Below are 12999 nucleotides of genomic sequence, written 5' to 3'. Positions count from 1 at the left end.
CCCCTTTTTTAATGTAATGTAACCATACACTTTGAAGAAGAGGAATATGTGAGCTCTGTACACGGTATGTCTACATCCAAGTAAAAAAAGTATTAAAAAGAAACTTTCCTCCCCTTAGAACCTCCAGTTATATCAACTGTTCAAGCTAGTTAATATGACCCACAGTTACATTTATTGTTAGGCAGCCTCCTGTGGTTGGTTGGGTTGCAAAAAAACTCCACTTAAACAGTAATTGTTTCTTTAATCCTTGACTGTGCCACCACCTTAACCACATGTTTATTATTGTAGCCATGACAATGAGGACCTCTAACCTTAACAAACTTGTTATCTTTTCCTAAAGCTAACCAAGTTGTTTTTGTGCATAATCCTGACTAAACAGTGACACTTCCATGACCTTAACTCCCTGCTTATTACCTTTACCTAAATGGCAAGGTTCTTGTACAGTGTAGACAATACACTTCACATTTTTAAGGTAGATCACCAGCTTAGGTCCCATACAACAGGTAGAGGTCCTATTTGTCTGTGCTATTTACCCAGATTGTTTTCTAGTGCTGTTAATGTAAGTGGGAACTAAAGGGATATATGGATTTGTTTATTTGTGGGGCCCTGGTGTAAAGAAAGGAAAAATTTTACTGCTATACTAGCCCATCAAAATGTTTTGATGTGTGTAGATGCAAGAACCCAGAATCCTATTGCTTCAAATCAAGGTAAGAAGAGCCTAAGCAAAAACAAACGGGGCTCTCCACTGATAGACTTAACAACACATTACCTGTAATTTAATGGTCCTCCATAGTAAACAAACTTACTGTAGCTTCCAGCCTGAATGTACATTTAGACTGCAGGAGTAGTTTCATTATTTCTCCATCAGAATGTACCATCTTCTAAGACATTATCTAACCTGTGAAATGTGCTCTCATAGGCTTAAGTCAACAGACACTATAACTGGAAAAAGCAGTCAAAGTCTAGTCCTTGAGGAAACAGTCATCTCACGCTTTGAGTTGGGATCATGCAAGTACGGGAGGAAGGATTGGTTTCCTGAATTATGTGGGCCTGTGGCACATTCCTGCCCAGCTTTGTGAATGCATCAACATAACTTGAAGCAAGAAATAAAAGCTGTGTCACTGCACTTGGTGGTGGCACTGTGTTACTGCCTGTTTAAAATATGTTACAACGAAAGGGTTGACAGGTTTCTGCCTTCGATCTGTATAACTTAATCGCTTTGTGCCTCAGCCTAAAGATAGGCTGATATAGTGCCATATAAACTTCTTTTTTACACTCTCCTCTATCATGAACACATACATTTACAGTTGCAATATCTGTTTGTGCTCAGGCACAGAGCACCATTTATGATCCTCGGTCTCAAAATCAACGCGGATATGCAATATTATGCCTGTGCAACATGCACACACAAACACACCACATAAAAACGTTATGAGAAAATTCACTCAAGATTTTAGTCTTCTCATGCAGCCACTGCAGTACCTTGGGAAGACTTCAGGTATATTTAATTATGCAGCACCGGGCACTGCTTGTCAGTATCAAAGACTATGTACTGTATATCAGGAATAAATCAACTGTTCATGTCTTCACATCACATTATATCCTAAAACTTGCTGTGGTATCTTGACTGTAGCATGGTTAATCTTTTCAACAAAGATCTTATCTTGTGAATTACATTATGTGCACTTTCATTTCACCTTGAATCCCCGAGAGAGTTACTTCCCCAGTTTTTATTCAGTTGGAAAAGTAGATGTAGTGCAGTCCTTTCTATTTTCCAAATGTGGAATTGTAGTGACTTCAACCAGCAAGCCTCCAATTGAGGTTTCCGTCCACGAGAAGTCGAATCACTTATTTGGTAGTAGAACCCCATTCCTGCTCCACTCCAAACCACAGGAATGTTGTGTTTGCTTAAAAAAACGATGCAGAACTGAATGCTGAAAAACAATGTTAAAGGCTTTGGAGCTTTGGATGTTTATATTTAAGTGGTGCACCTTTTAGGTTCAACATCGATGCTTCTTAGGAGACAATGGATGGGAAGTGTATTGAATAAAGAAGATGTGAGAGTGTTATAGTTGTCTGTGGGTCTCTGTTCAAGGCAGGTCTGAAAGGCATCTGCACTTTAGCTTTCAATTACATTTATTTTTTGGGAAAAGGTACCCTGAGCTCACGGGATAAGCCGAAAGGACAACAACAACAACAAAAAAGTACCATTTCACTGCTTCATTGACTCAAGCAGTTAGAAACATTGTCTTAGCATCAGAATACCTTTCAAGATTTAGAAACCAATATGCGTAGTCTATGTGTCTTTAGGAAATAAATTAAATAGTATAATGGATAATCACACCCTGCATCTAAGGATATTTGTTATCAAAGTTTACATTCCAGTCATATAAATGAGTACAAATGCACTGCAAATCTGTTATATGTCCCTAAAATGTTTTTAACTCATACTAATAACCCATTCATTCTTTAGCTAAGCCTGCTTGTTCATTACAGTGTCACAGGGGAGTCAATTCCAGCCAAGTGGTAGGATACACTCTGGAAAGGTCAGACAAAGATTCAATTTCACATTTACACAATTGAGAAACTTAGCCAACGGATGGCCAACCCTGCATGTTTTAAAATTGTGGGTGGAAATCCGAACACTCACAGAAAACTCACAATGAAACCTTGGCTGTGGGATAATGTACAAACTCCATAATGTTCTGGCAAATTCTAATAATAAAGTAGAATACAAAAGACTACAAGCAAGAAATTGCATATGGAGCCCTAAGAAAAGTTGCATGAGGGAGGAATTGGGTGTTAGGGGGATTTAAATTTCAAAATGCAGATAGTGTCAGCTGACCTGATGCTAAATGGAAGCTTGATCATCATTAGCCTGGAACCTGGAATAGGGAATAAAAAAGATCAGATGTTTTGAAGGTCTGAGGGGACTCAGACAATAAGCGCTTATTGGTTGAATACTTCAGCACCAAACGAAACCAAAGACCTTGCTATTGCAAGACTAGAATGAACACATGAGACCTTTTCCTCATCTGGATTGAGTGTACACAGATAGTATCAAAAGTTAAATGCACTATAAAGCTCTCCAAAGCTCAAAGTGGTTTTGAGCTGTATAAATAAAATTCACTTGAACACAATACAAACTTTGACATTTGGTGGGACACACAAGTTGAAAATAACAATAATTACCAGTTAACTTTTTAGAGTGTAGTGGTAACCTGTCATTACCTACAGTGACAGTAACTTAAGACATTTCATTACCTCAATATCTATAATTTTAATTTCATCTGTAGCCTGCTGGTGTAAAAAAGTTCCCAACACTTCACACATAATACTTCCCAAAACCTAATAGGTCAGAGGATAAAACGCCTCCCATGGGCGGATGTAATCCCATTGGTCAATCTTTCTAGCACCCGCCTTATTTCTCACAGAGGTCTGTGCTGTCATTGGGCAGCGCACCTGATCCTCATCGTACGTATGGAGTGGGCCTCAGCTGTGAGTTTTCCGGTTCGCGATTGATTGGCTGGTTGTGCTTGCTGACGTCACAGTCCTGCCAGCTGATCGGAGTGAGAAGCCGGTTTGAAGCGAGGAGTTGGACCAGAGAGAGAGACCGGGGAGGGAGCCCCGAGGAGAAGCGAGCAGCTCGGGGTGGGACCGGCCAGCAGGATACTCAGATCGGACCGTTTTCACATTTGTTTTTAAAGGTTTAGAGGCGAACAACGGAAGAGATGCGCTAGGCGACAGTCTGGCCACGGTCAACTTGCGGGCTTCGCGTCTTGTCGAAACCTCTGGAGCTGTCAAAAAAAAAATTGATTGAGAGTTAAGGTGTGGCTGGGGGTGTCTGAGAGGCTTCTGCACTGAAAAATGTTACAAAACCGACTATTTCTACTTATGGGTGTCCAGCCATGGCTGACACTCTCATTTTCACCGTTGGATTCAAAGAATCTGTTCAGGCATTTGAATTAAGGAAGATATTACATAACAAATGTATTGCCATTTTGATGTGCGCACCTTTTGGCTTAAACCCTCGTAATAGCCTAGATTAAGTGGACTATTACGTAGTTAGAAAGTAAGCAGAGTATTTTCTACTGCTTGGTAAGTCGTTTTGGTTTCATAAGTCTGTGAAATGTAACGGACGTGGCAACTTTACAGTAGCCAACCCTGCCACAGGCAGACTGGGCGTGGGGGAAATAGTCCGAACAGAGCCTAATAGTCCTCTAAGAATAGCCAAGCAGGACACAAACTGCGCATATTTGACACAGAATAGTCACACTGACAAGTGCCTCGGTTGAGCCAGCGGATTCACCTGAATCAAAGTAAGTGCCGCTGTCAAATACGTTTTGCAAACTTTTCAGCGGAGGTGACATTTAAGGGCCACAGGAGAAGGCGTGCTACGGTGTTATCTAAGAAGAATTTTGTAATGTTTTATTATTTTATTCACATGTGGTGTCAGCCTAAACGGAAGAAAGCAAATGATTTTTCCCTGAAGGAGGTCTGCCGTTCGACCGAGGCCTCTGTAAAACCTTTTATTTTTCTATGTTTGTCCGATACAATGCGAGAATATTTGTGGGGTGGGAGGGGGCGGGCGGGTCCTCATCGTGGCAAACGTTTGGGCGTTAAATGGATGTAAATCCAAATGGGAGATCCACACAGCTGATCTATATTATCTCAGTCTGCTCGACTTGTCAAAGATTATCGTAGAGTCGGTCCCGATGTTTTTCCAGCGTAATATCTCGCTCATAAATGAATGCACAGGCAGCCTGACCCTGGGTAGTCTAATTAAGAAGAGCTTTGAGTCGAGAGGAAAGCAGATGAATTCCTCAAGGCCCCACCCTTTGTAGCGTAACATGAATGTGGAGTTGCAGCCCCCCCTCTCTGACTCTGCGTCATTCATTTCCCCTCTCAAGCTTGTCTTATTATGTTTCCCCCACAGGACTCCCAGGTGCCTACAGTAGATCTTCATGTCTGTTAACCAACTTTAGACCGTGGCATCAGGATCTACTTCCAGGACTCTACAGCTCTGCAGTTAACTGATGGAGGTAAGGTAGGGTTATATTTGAGTAGGTCAACAAGTGTATCAATGTGAAAGATTTGTTTTTATACTTTATCGTTTTTGTGTTTTGAATTTTACTTTCACCCTGGTTGTAGCACTGTGCTAAACAACCTGTTGCAAGTTTAGACTGTGTACTCTGAACCCCCCCCCACACACACACACACTTTTGTTTTTTTTTTTTTTTGCAATCTACGGACAGGGATTATGTAATCTTAAAGGCAGTGTTTGGGCCCCTCAAATCTTAGTTTATGCAATCTCAGTTTAACATTTCAACATTAAGGAAGGCAGCTGGTTAAAATATGACAACTTGTCAAAGCTCAGGTTCCAAAGCTCATATTCTTTGGTAGAAAATTTACTTGGATTCATGATTCAGTGAAGACCTTCTGCTGCGCTGCAGTTCCTTGTCTTCTCATTCCGTTAGCAAGTGGGCTTTTTCAACCAACTTCAAGTCAATGTCATTTAAAGGACTCATATTAAACTGTGTCATCTCTGATCTTTGCACAGCAAAAAAGCTCCGAATCATTTTAGTTAGCTTATTTACTTTCCAGATTTAAGTTCTGAGGGGATTCATTACAGGTTCCTATTGCTCTTTAGGGACTACCTGTGCTGCCGAGATTACATGATTGCAAAAGTAAAATGTCCTTTTTCCCTTCTATTCCTTCTCTATCTCTTCATAAAGTCTCAAAGAAAAATATATGACAAGCTGGGGATGGTCTGAAAATTGTTAGAAATTGTTGAAAAGGGCTCACTTCAGCTTTCCCCACTGCCTACCCTCAATATTGTCCAGCCTGCTCTAATTATCACGTTTCTGCCTATTAATAGTGAATAATACATGATGCTGCAACCCAGTCAGAGTCTGGGCTAGTAGACACATCTTTAATATAAAGGTGAAACCATTTGCATACCTAAATGCTTGGCTGATTTATTTATTTATTTTGGAAAGTAACCTCATTCGTAATATTATCATGGCCCTGGTGTATGTCCCACTCACACTCCATGCAGGAAGTTTAATCTTGGACTGACTTAAAAGACTAAGATATAAAATTGCTGCTATTATTAAAAAAATCATAGAGAAAGATTTCAGCTGTAAGAAATATGGACCAGAGAAGAATTGCAGATCAATGTCACATTTTTTAGTAAAAGGGAACTGAATCTGCAGCCTCAGTAGCTGCATGCTTGTGATTCAAGAATAATTATTATGCATTTGTTAAGAAGCTAGTGGCTCTATAAATCATTGCTGTTCATATGACATCCTTATTTGCCAACACAGATATTCTGCTGTTACACACTGTACAGCACAGTGTACCACTCTGTACCATTAAGAAGTTTCTCCCTTGTGAGCCCTTTTTCGCCCTCTTTCCCTCCTTCATGCATTTGCCATCTTGTTTTAAGTGTTTGCTTTGTCTGCGCTCTGATTGTTTAGCCACATTGACTTGACCTGTGTACGTGTGTGTTAGTGGTTTGCCAGCACAGTTATCTATGTGTGGCTAGACGTGATTAATTCAGCCATCCAGCAGGGACGTCCATTGTGCCACTCCCAAGACACAGACATACACAGAAAGCGCACGTAAGAGTTGAAAGATTGGAATTTGATGTTTGTGCCAGCAATTCAGTGGACCAGTATACCCTATTATCTAGAGTCAAATGTTAAGTCATCCTCAAAGTCATTGTTTTGAGTATATTCGAGTGCTATAATCTTTTTTTGTGTGTGTGTGTGTCTTAGAGAAGGTATATGCCATTTTAATGCATCTATGGGTATTCTTGCTGGTCAGCAACTTTAGAATAGTTTGTTTTGACGAACAGGTCTTTTACTTAACTTTCCAAATCCCCACAGAAGGATCTCGAACCATTTCGCCCTGTCAGTTTTGCTGACGTTAATCGAAACCATAGAATATGTAAATGGCATTTGATGAGTCATTGTTCCTCCGCTAACTTAAGCTTATGAATTACCAACACATTAAGGATTTGCTGTGACTGAGCAGGACTGAACACTGACTGGTATTGATGGCAAATGAAGAGGGGAGGATCTGCGGTGGAAATGCGGTAGCTGCAGTGAGGTTGCACATTTTTATGGCCACACCCAGGCAGCTTAGAGGCCTAAGTTTGACTGGCTACGGCTAATATTTTACATGCTTTACCATACAGCACTGTTTGTCACATAATCAAATACTGCTACCAACATCGATATGCATTTGTATGAAAAATTGTAGGTACATTGAAAGGGTGTGTATCTGCGTTAGCTTACAACAAGCAAAGCAGCTTGCAGGTGTTGTCATGCTGTACAAAGGTGTGTATGTGTATGGCATCGTCTGATGGTGAGACAGATGTCCTGTCTATCTGTGCCTGCGTGTGCACACATGCACAGGGCAAGGATGTGTGGGTGTGTACAACGTGGCGAAGTCTGAGTACTTGGTGATGCAGCGCTAACACTATTCCGACTGTGTCCCAGGCTATATTGTAACTGCCTCATTTATAGATGGATTGTCACCACCCCTAAGCATGGCTGTTTATGGTTCACCAGTCCAGCCAGTACATACTCATATGGCCAACACATGTTGCACTATGCATGCCTGTCCCCTGGAAAAGTTAGTCTAGCAAAAAAATGCAGAAGTAACCTAGAGTAAGATTTTTGACAATTACGGTACCTAGTAAATTGGCAACTACATGGACTAAATTACCAATGTGGACAGAAAGTATTCGAACTATGATGTGATTCTCTGTGGAATTCACCCTGATGTTTGTCTGATATCTTGAAAAAGGGCCCCAGATTTAGTTTTCTGTAGGTGACCTAGTTAAAGAACAGAGAGTATTGTGCCTTGTAGAATTTGCACACACACGTGCACAGATAGAGCAAGAGCTAGTAGCCTAAGGGAACAGACACACAGAGAGAAACCTCAGAAGCCATAATGTGAGGAAAAGGGCTAAATCATTTAACGCTGTTAATTTTTGATTGGTGAAGCCTAATAAGGTTCAGCCCGATGCAGGCACAACTAAACTGAAGCTGTGTTAAGATTATTTTAGACTGAAGCAATGCTGTAGCACGCACAGCTTTGGGCTGGTCTCTGCAGGGCCAGCGGTGAGGAGCAGTGGGCCTCTCAGCAGACTGGCTGGAATGTGGACCATATGTAGCAGGCATCCCAGGAATGTAACCCGGCCCTGCTGAACTGACCAACCTAAAGACACAGAGAGAGCAGAGCACGATAATGAGGAGGAAAAAAGGATAAAGCAAGGAAGATGATATTAAAGACTAAAATAGATTATGATGAGGAAGAAAAGAGAAAAGCTTGTAAGAAGGAAGAGGAGACCCTCACTACACGCATATGAGATATGTAGGAGAAAGAAAAGAGGAGACAAACCGCTAAGGTCATACAGATGCATACACTAAAAACTGTGGCACAAATTATTTTGTAGTGTAGGTGGAAGTTTACTTGACGGGAACTTCTTCATCAGGATACTGCAGACAGAAAGATTTGTGGTGAGTACAAGATGGCTTCTTAAGTGTGAACTGATACACTGAAAAACTGCACTTGTATAGCAATTTGTTCTACTGTTGTTGTCCTTGCCACGCTGCCTTTTTCAATACAAATGAAGAATAAATGAAACACAAAGAATAAAAAATCCTCTATGTACATCTTTAGATCTTTAAATAAGTGTAAATGATCTAAGTTTTCATTTTACGTTGAGCTGTCAAGGTTAGTACTTGGCTTTTTTTTTTTTTTTTTTTGTCATTTCACACACATTGAAAAATAGCCAGCTAATCAACAAATTAAATATTTATGGTAATTGTTATTAATTCCAGTCCTTAACATATTAAAAGTGTCTGACTAAACAACTGTTTGAGTGCTCTATCACTTTATTACTCTTTATTACACTTTATTATTACCTCATTTTCCCAAGTGTGGTGTCTCATCAGCTGCAATTAAAGATAGAAATGTCTAATGTACATATCCTTCATGCATCATTACTCTTTGACTCAAACGCACAAAAAGTGGTGTTTATTAAATGCCTTTAAATTTCAGGACGTAAGTAAGGTGAAGACCATTTAGACTCGCTGGTTTGGTTTTGTCTGAGTAGATATGTCAGGTGGGAGCCTACTCCATTAGTAAGACTAAGGAAGCTGGATATTAAAGTCATGTCATAAATAGTGACTAAACACATGTACAGTGGGCAAGATATGTGGATGTGTATTGTTAGGTGAGACCACTGTTGTGGTTACTGAGATAAACAGACTAGAGGTGTTTTCATGCTTTGTGGGGTGTCAAACCACAGTATTCTTCTAGCTCACTAACTCAGGGTGAATGTCTCTTTCTTGTCTCTGTTAGCTTAGCGCACTGTGCTCTCAGGCCATCTGGGTACAGCTGGGGACAGAAGGGGAGGAAACACACTCGCACACAAATACACACTTACAGTACACAAATATGCTCTCTCCCTTTTTTTTGTCTAAAATCCCCCCTACACACCCACATATACACAGCCCGTTCAGTGGAGTCTAATGAGTCTGTGGTTGTGTTTCCATTAACCTACCACACTGTCATTACCTGCGTTAGTCTGATAGATGTGCAGTTATTAACCACTTTAAATCAAATGAGTGTGTAACCAGGGACCGACATTTTAAATTATTATCCTCTACGTGTGTGGGGACCTGGTCTATGTTAGAATGGTACCACTTTGTGGGTATTGATCTGCAGCTGGAGACAAAAGGCATCAGGTATTTGGGTTTGGTCTGTGTGAAGTAAATGTTTGCCTCCACACACATGTGAAAGGCAGAGGTCAAAGGTTGAATAAACTCTGTATGCTTGGCTGAGAAAATGAACGGCCATTAATCATGTAGCAAAAGAGAGGTTTTTATTGATAGCTGCAGAAAGCTGTTAAAGGTCCTAGTTCTTAAAGCCAGGTGAATGTTTTGCTTTTTCCCATGTTTCTTCTTCAGTATTTCCTCCTGTTGCATCACATGTAGTTTTCAGAAGTCATCAAACAAGAAAGGGGTAGCAGCAGAACACAAACCATTCCTAGAGAGTTTAAGTTTGGCTGAAACAGAGACCAATTCCTATAATAGTAAATGAATACAAAATTAATACAGTTTTCTATCAGTGTTCTCTAGTCTTAAAGCAGCTGTAAGCTTTTTACTTACCCTGTCGAGAATCAAATGGCAGACACATAGGCAGTAGCAAGCTGGTGAACTCAGTGGAGCATTTGCCAACTAAAAAGATTGTGTTTAATTCAGAAGGTAGTGGAGACCAAAAAACAGGGGACCGATAATTGAGGTCATGCAAAGGCCAAGGAGGCAACACACTGATACGTGTGTTTAAGTTTTTTAGCAAAACAATTTAGTTATTGTTGGTGTAACCTTGTATTTAACAAAGCAACAATGGTAAAGTAATGATCTACTAGCTGTTATGATCTGGAAATGAACTGAGTACAGTTGGACTGTGGCTTGCCCTAAAAAAAATTCATACAGTCGTTCAGGAGCTGATCACATCCTGTTGTGTTGCATTCTGCTGTATACCTATTCTTCACCTGTTTCCAAAGTTGCAAACTATAATTTCCCCTGCAGTGGTTAAGAGTTGTGACATTTTTGTTTAAGTGCTAAAAGTAAGAACGAAGCAGCCAACTCACAAAGCAGACCTGCATTGAGGCACCAGTCTTGTTACACATTTGTAAATTAAAAAGTGAAGATTAAGAATAATTCCTCCATTTCATTCTGATCATTTAAATTGGTACATCCAGCAGGTCATCCACTGTTGCATTAAAAATGACTTTGATTGGTGTAAAGATGATATATCACAAGTGTCAGCCCTTTGTGGTCTGTTCCTCCTTCTCTGGAGGGAAGATGGATGGTGTGAGGGGCTGATACTGGATCTCTGGATTTGTACCATGCATGGGCAGCTGCCACTTCTTATTCATTAGCCCTACAGGCGTTTCCTGTCTTTTAGCAAACTTACTAAACTGATAGTTAGAGGGGGAAGGTGACAAAGAAAAAAAAAAATATATATATATATATACATACACACACACACACACACACACACACACACACAGAGAGAAAGAGAGAGGGGGAGGAGGCATTTAGTCAGAGTGAGGAATGGACACAAATGGATACATAGGAAGAAACAATGTACTCTTTGACACACTGCTTCTCACTAGTAGGAGGGGAGGTAACAGCCGGAGGAAGTGCACAAATCTTTTCTTTATGTTGGGCCCCTTACCCAGTGCTCACACCCCTAATTCCACTCGTCTGTTACTGTGTCTCACTGTCTCAGGATACTGACCCTCCCTGCCCCCCTACCTTCAGTTATATTTTCCAAAGGATTATTATGATCCTCTGTGTGTGTGTGTGTGTGTGTGTACATGCATGTGTTTGTGAGAATTTGACACTTAACGTCCTTCACTGGAGCGTGCATGAGACACATACGCAGGCTCAAAGGCATGCTGCGTCATTGTCTCATCTGTGCATAGCGGGAACACCAGGACCAGGTTGTCTGTTTCTCGCCTCATGACATCACTGAGGCAGATACCACCCGACCTCCTTCTCCTGCTATGCACACACTCACACACACACACACCCACTTTGACTCTATACTGTTCCCAGCAATTCCTGGCCCCAGATGCTCAGTATAAAATCTTGTTAAGACACTGTAAGACTTTAATAGAAACACAATTTCCTCTTCCTGTTTCCCACCTGCTGACTTCCTGACAGTTGACATCACTTCTTCCTTAAGCAAATAACTCCCTGCACTTCAAGGAAATCTGTAAATTAACAAGCTGTGTTCTCGGCATCAAAGGGTGCTGCAAAATCTCATGTGTGTAGATTATGCCTGTACCATATTTGCTCTCAGGTCATTGTAGTGACATTTTGTGACACAAAATGCTTCATTGACATTTAAAAAAAGAAAAAATGGTGTGTGTCAGTTGTTAATGACAAGTTTCATGGTCACACCCTTATTGTTGTCTTTTCCTGCATCTCTCTCTTTCACCCCCAACCCTCCAATTTCAGCCTCTCAGATTAGAGGAAAACTTCTTGTTAGTGCACTTTCTAACATTACTACGTTTCCTACCAGGGAACAGCTGTACCCGAAAAAAAAAAAAGCCTTATGAACCACACATTAGCCTTTTACGGGGCTTCAGTCCCTCTTAAAAGAATGCCTGACTCATGTTCCTGTTTTCTACTCCTGGAAAGTATTCCATCCACTTCCAACTGTAACTGTTTCAGTGGGAATTAATAATTCAGATCCTGCTAAACAGCAGCCACGGGCACAAATAGAGATTATACAATATAAATACTCAATCACACACCCTCATTTTCTGTCGGCAGCATCGATTGGCATTTCATGATTCCCATGGTGTGTTTGTGTGTGCAATGTGAAGTGAATGGGCTGGTTGCGTTTTAATAAAACAGGGTGTGGACTTTTTCTCCCCTCTCTCCATGCATGCGTACATTTGCCAGCCTTTATACCTTCTGCATGCACATTATGTCTCTCGCACGCACACACTTACAGTGTTTGGCCCCACTCGCTTTCAGCTTGTGCTCCGATCTTAGTCATTTTGAGAAGCCAGCAGTATGAATGATAAACCTATTCTGACAGAGTGCTAGTGTTAGCATGCTTCTCTACCAGAATTACACTTCAGCAGCATTTGCTTGTGTGCTTGTATGTGTGTATGCATCTCTTGAAATGAATTCCTATTATTCTCCATAATCCTTTTCAAGAATATTGAAAGAAACCACTGGCAAATATATAGATCCGCTCTTGACTTGAAAGCAATTTCCTGTGGCCTTGGGGAAAGGTGTATGGCAGAAGAGTGTACAGATATGATAAGGAAATACCAGTGGAAATTTGTACAATAAAACACTGTACTTTATTAACATTAATGTGTGCACTATACATGCAGATTTGTAGATTTGTTTAACCATTATCATCTACTATATTTCAAGGTATTATTCTTTA

At 40.6% G+C, this 12999-nt stretch overlaps 1 long non-coding RNA gene across 1 annotated transcript; it reads left to right on the top strand.

Annotated features, from left to right (window-relative positions):
• The first annotated feature begins 2902 nt into the window (after positions 1–2902).
• On the top strand, positions 2903–12512 carry LOC137129044 (uncharacterized). The gene is made up of 2 exons (XR_010914673.1): positions 2903–4319; positions 4937–12512. It is a non-coding gene; the product is annotated as an uncharacterized lncRNA (long non-coding RNA).
• Positions 12513–12999: the final 487 nt, after the last annotated feature.

Source organism: Channa argus, chromosome 6 (genome assembly GCF_033026475.1).
Source record: "Channa argus isolate prfri chromosome 6, Channa argus male v1.0, whole genome shotgun sequence".
NCBI classification, from domain to species: domain Eukaryota; kingdom Metazoa; phylum Chordata; class Actinopteri; order Anabantiformes; family Channidae; genus Channa; species Channa argus.
Note: the sequence above shows the minus strand (reverse complement) of the source record. Positions and strands in the feature narration are given on the sequence as shown.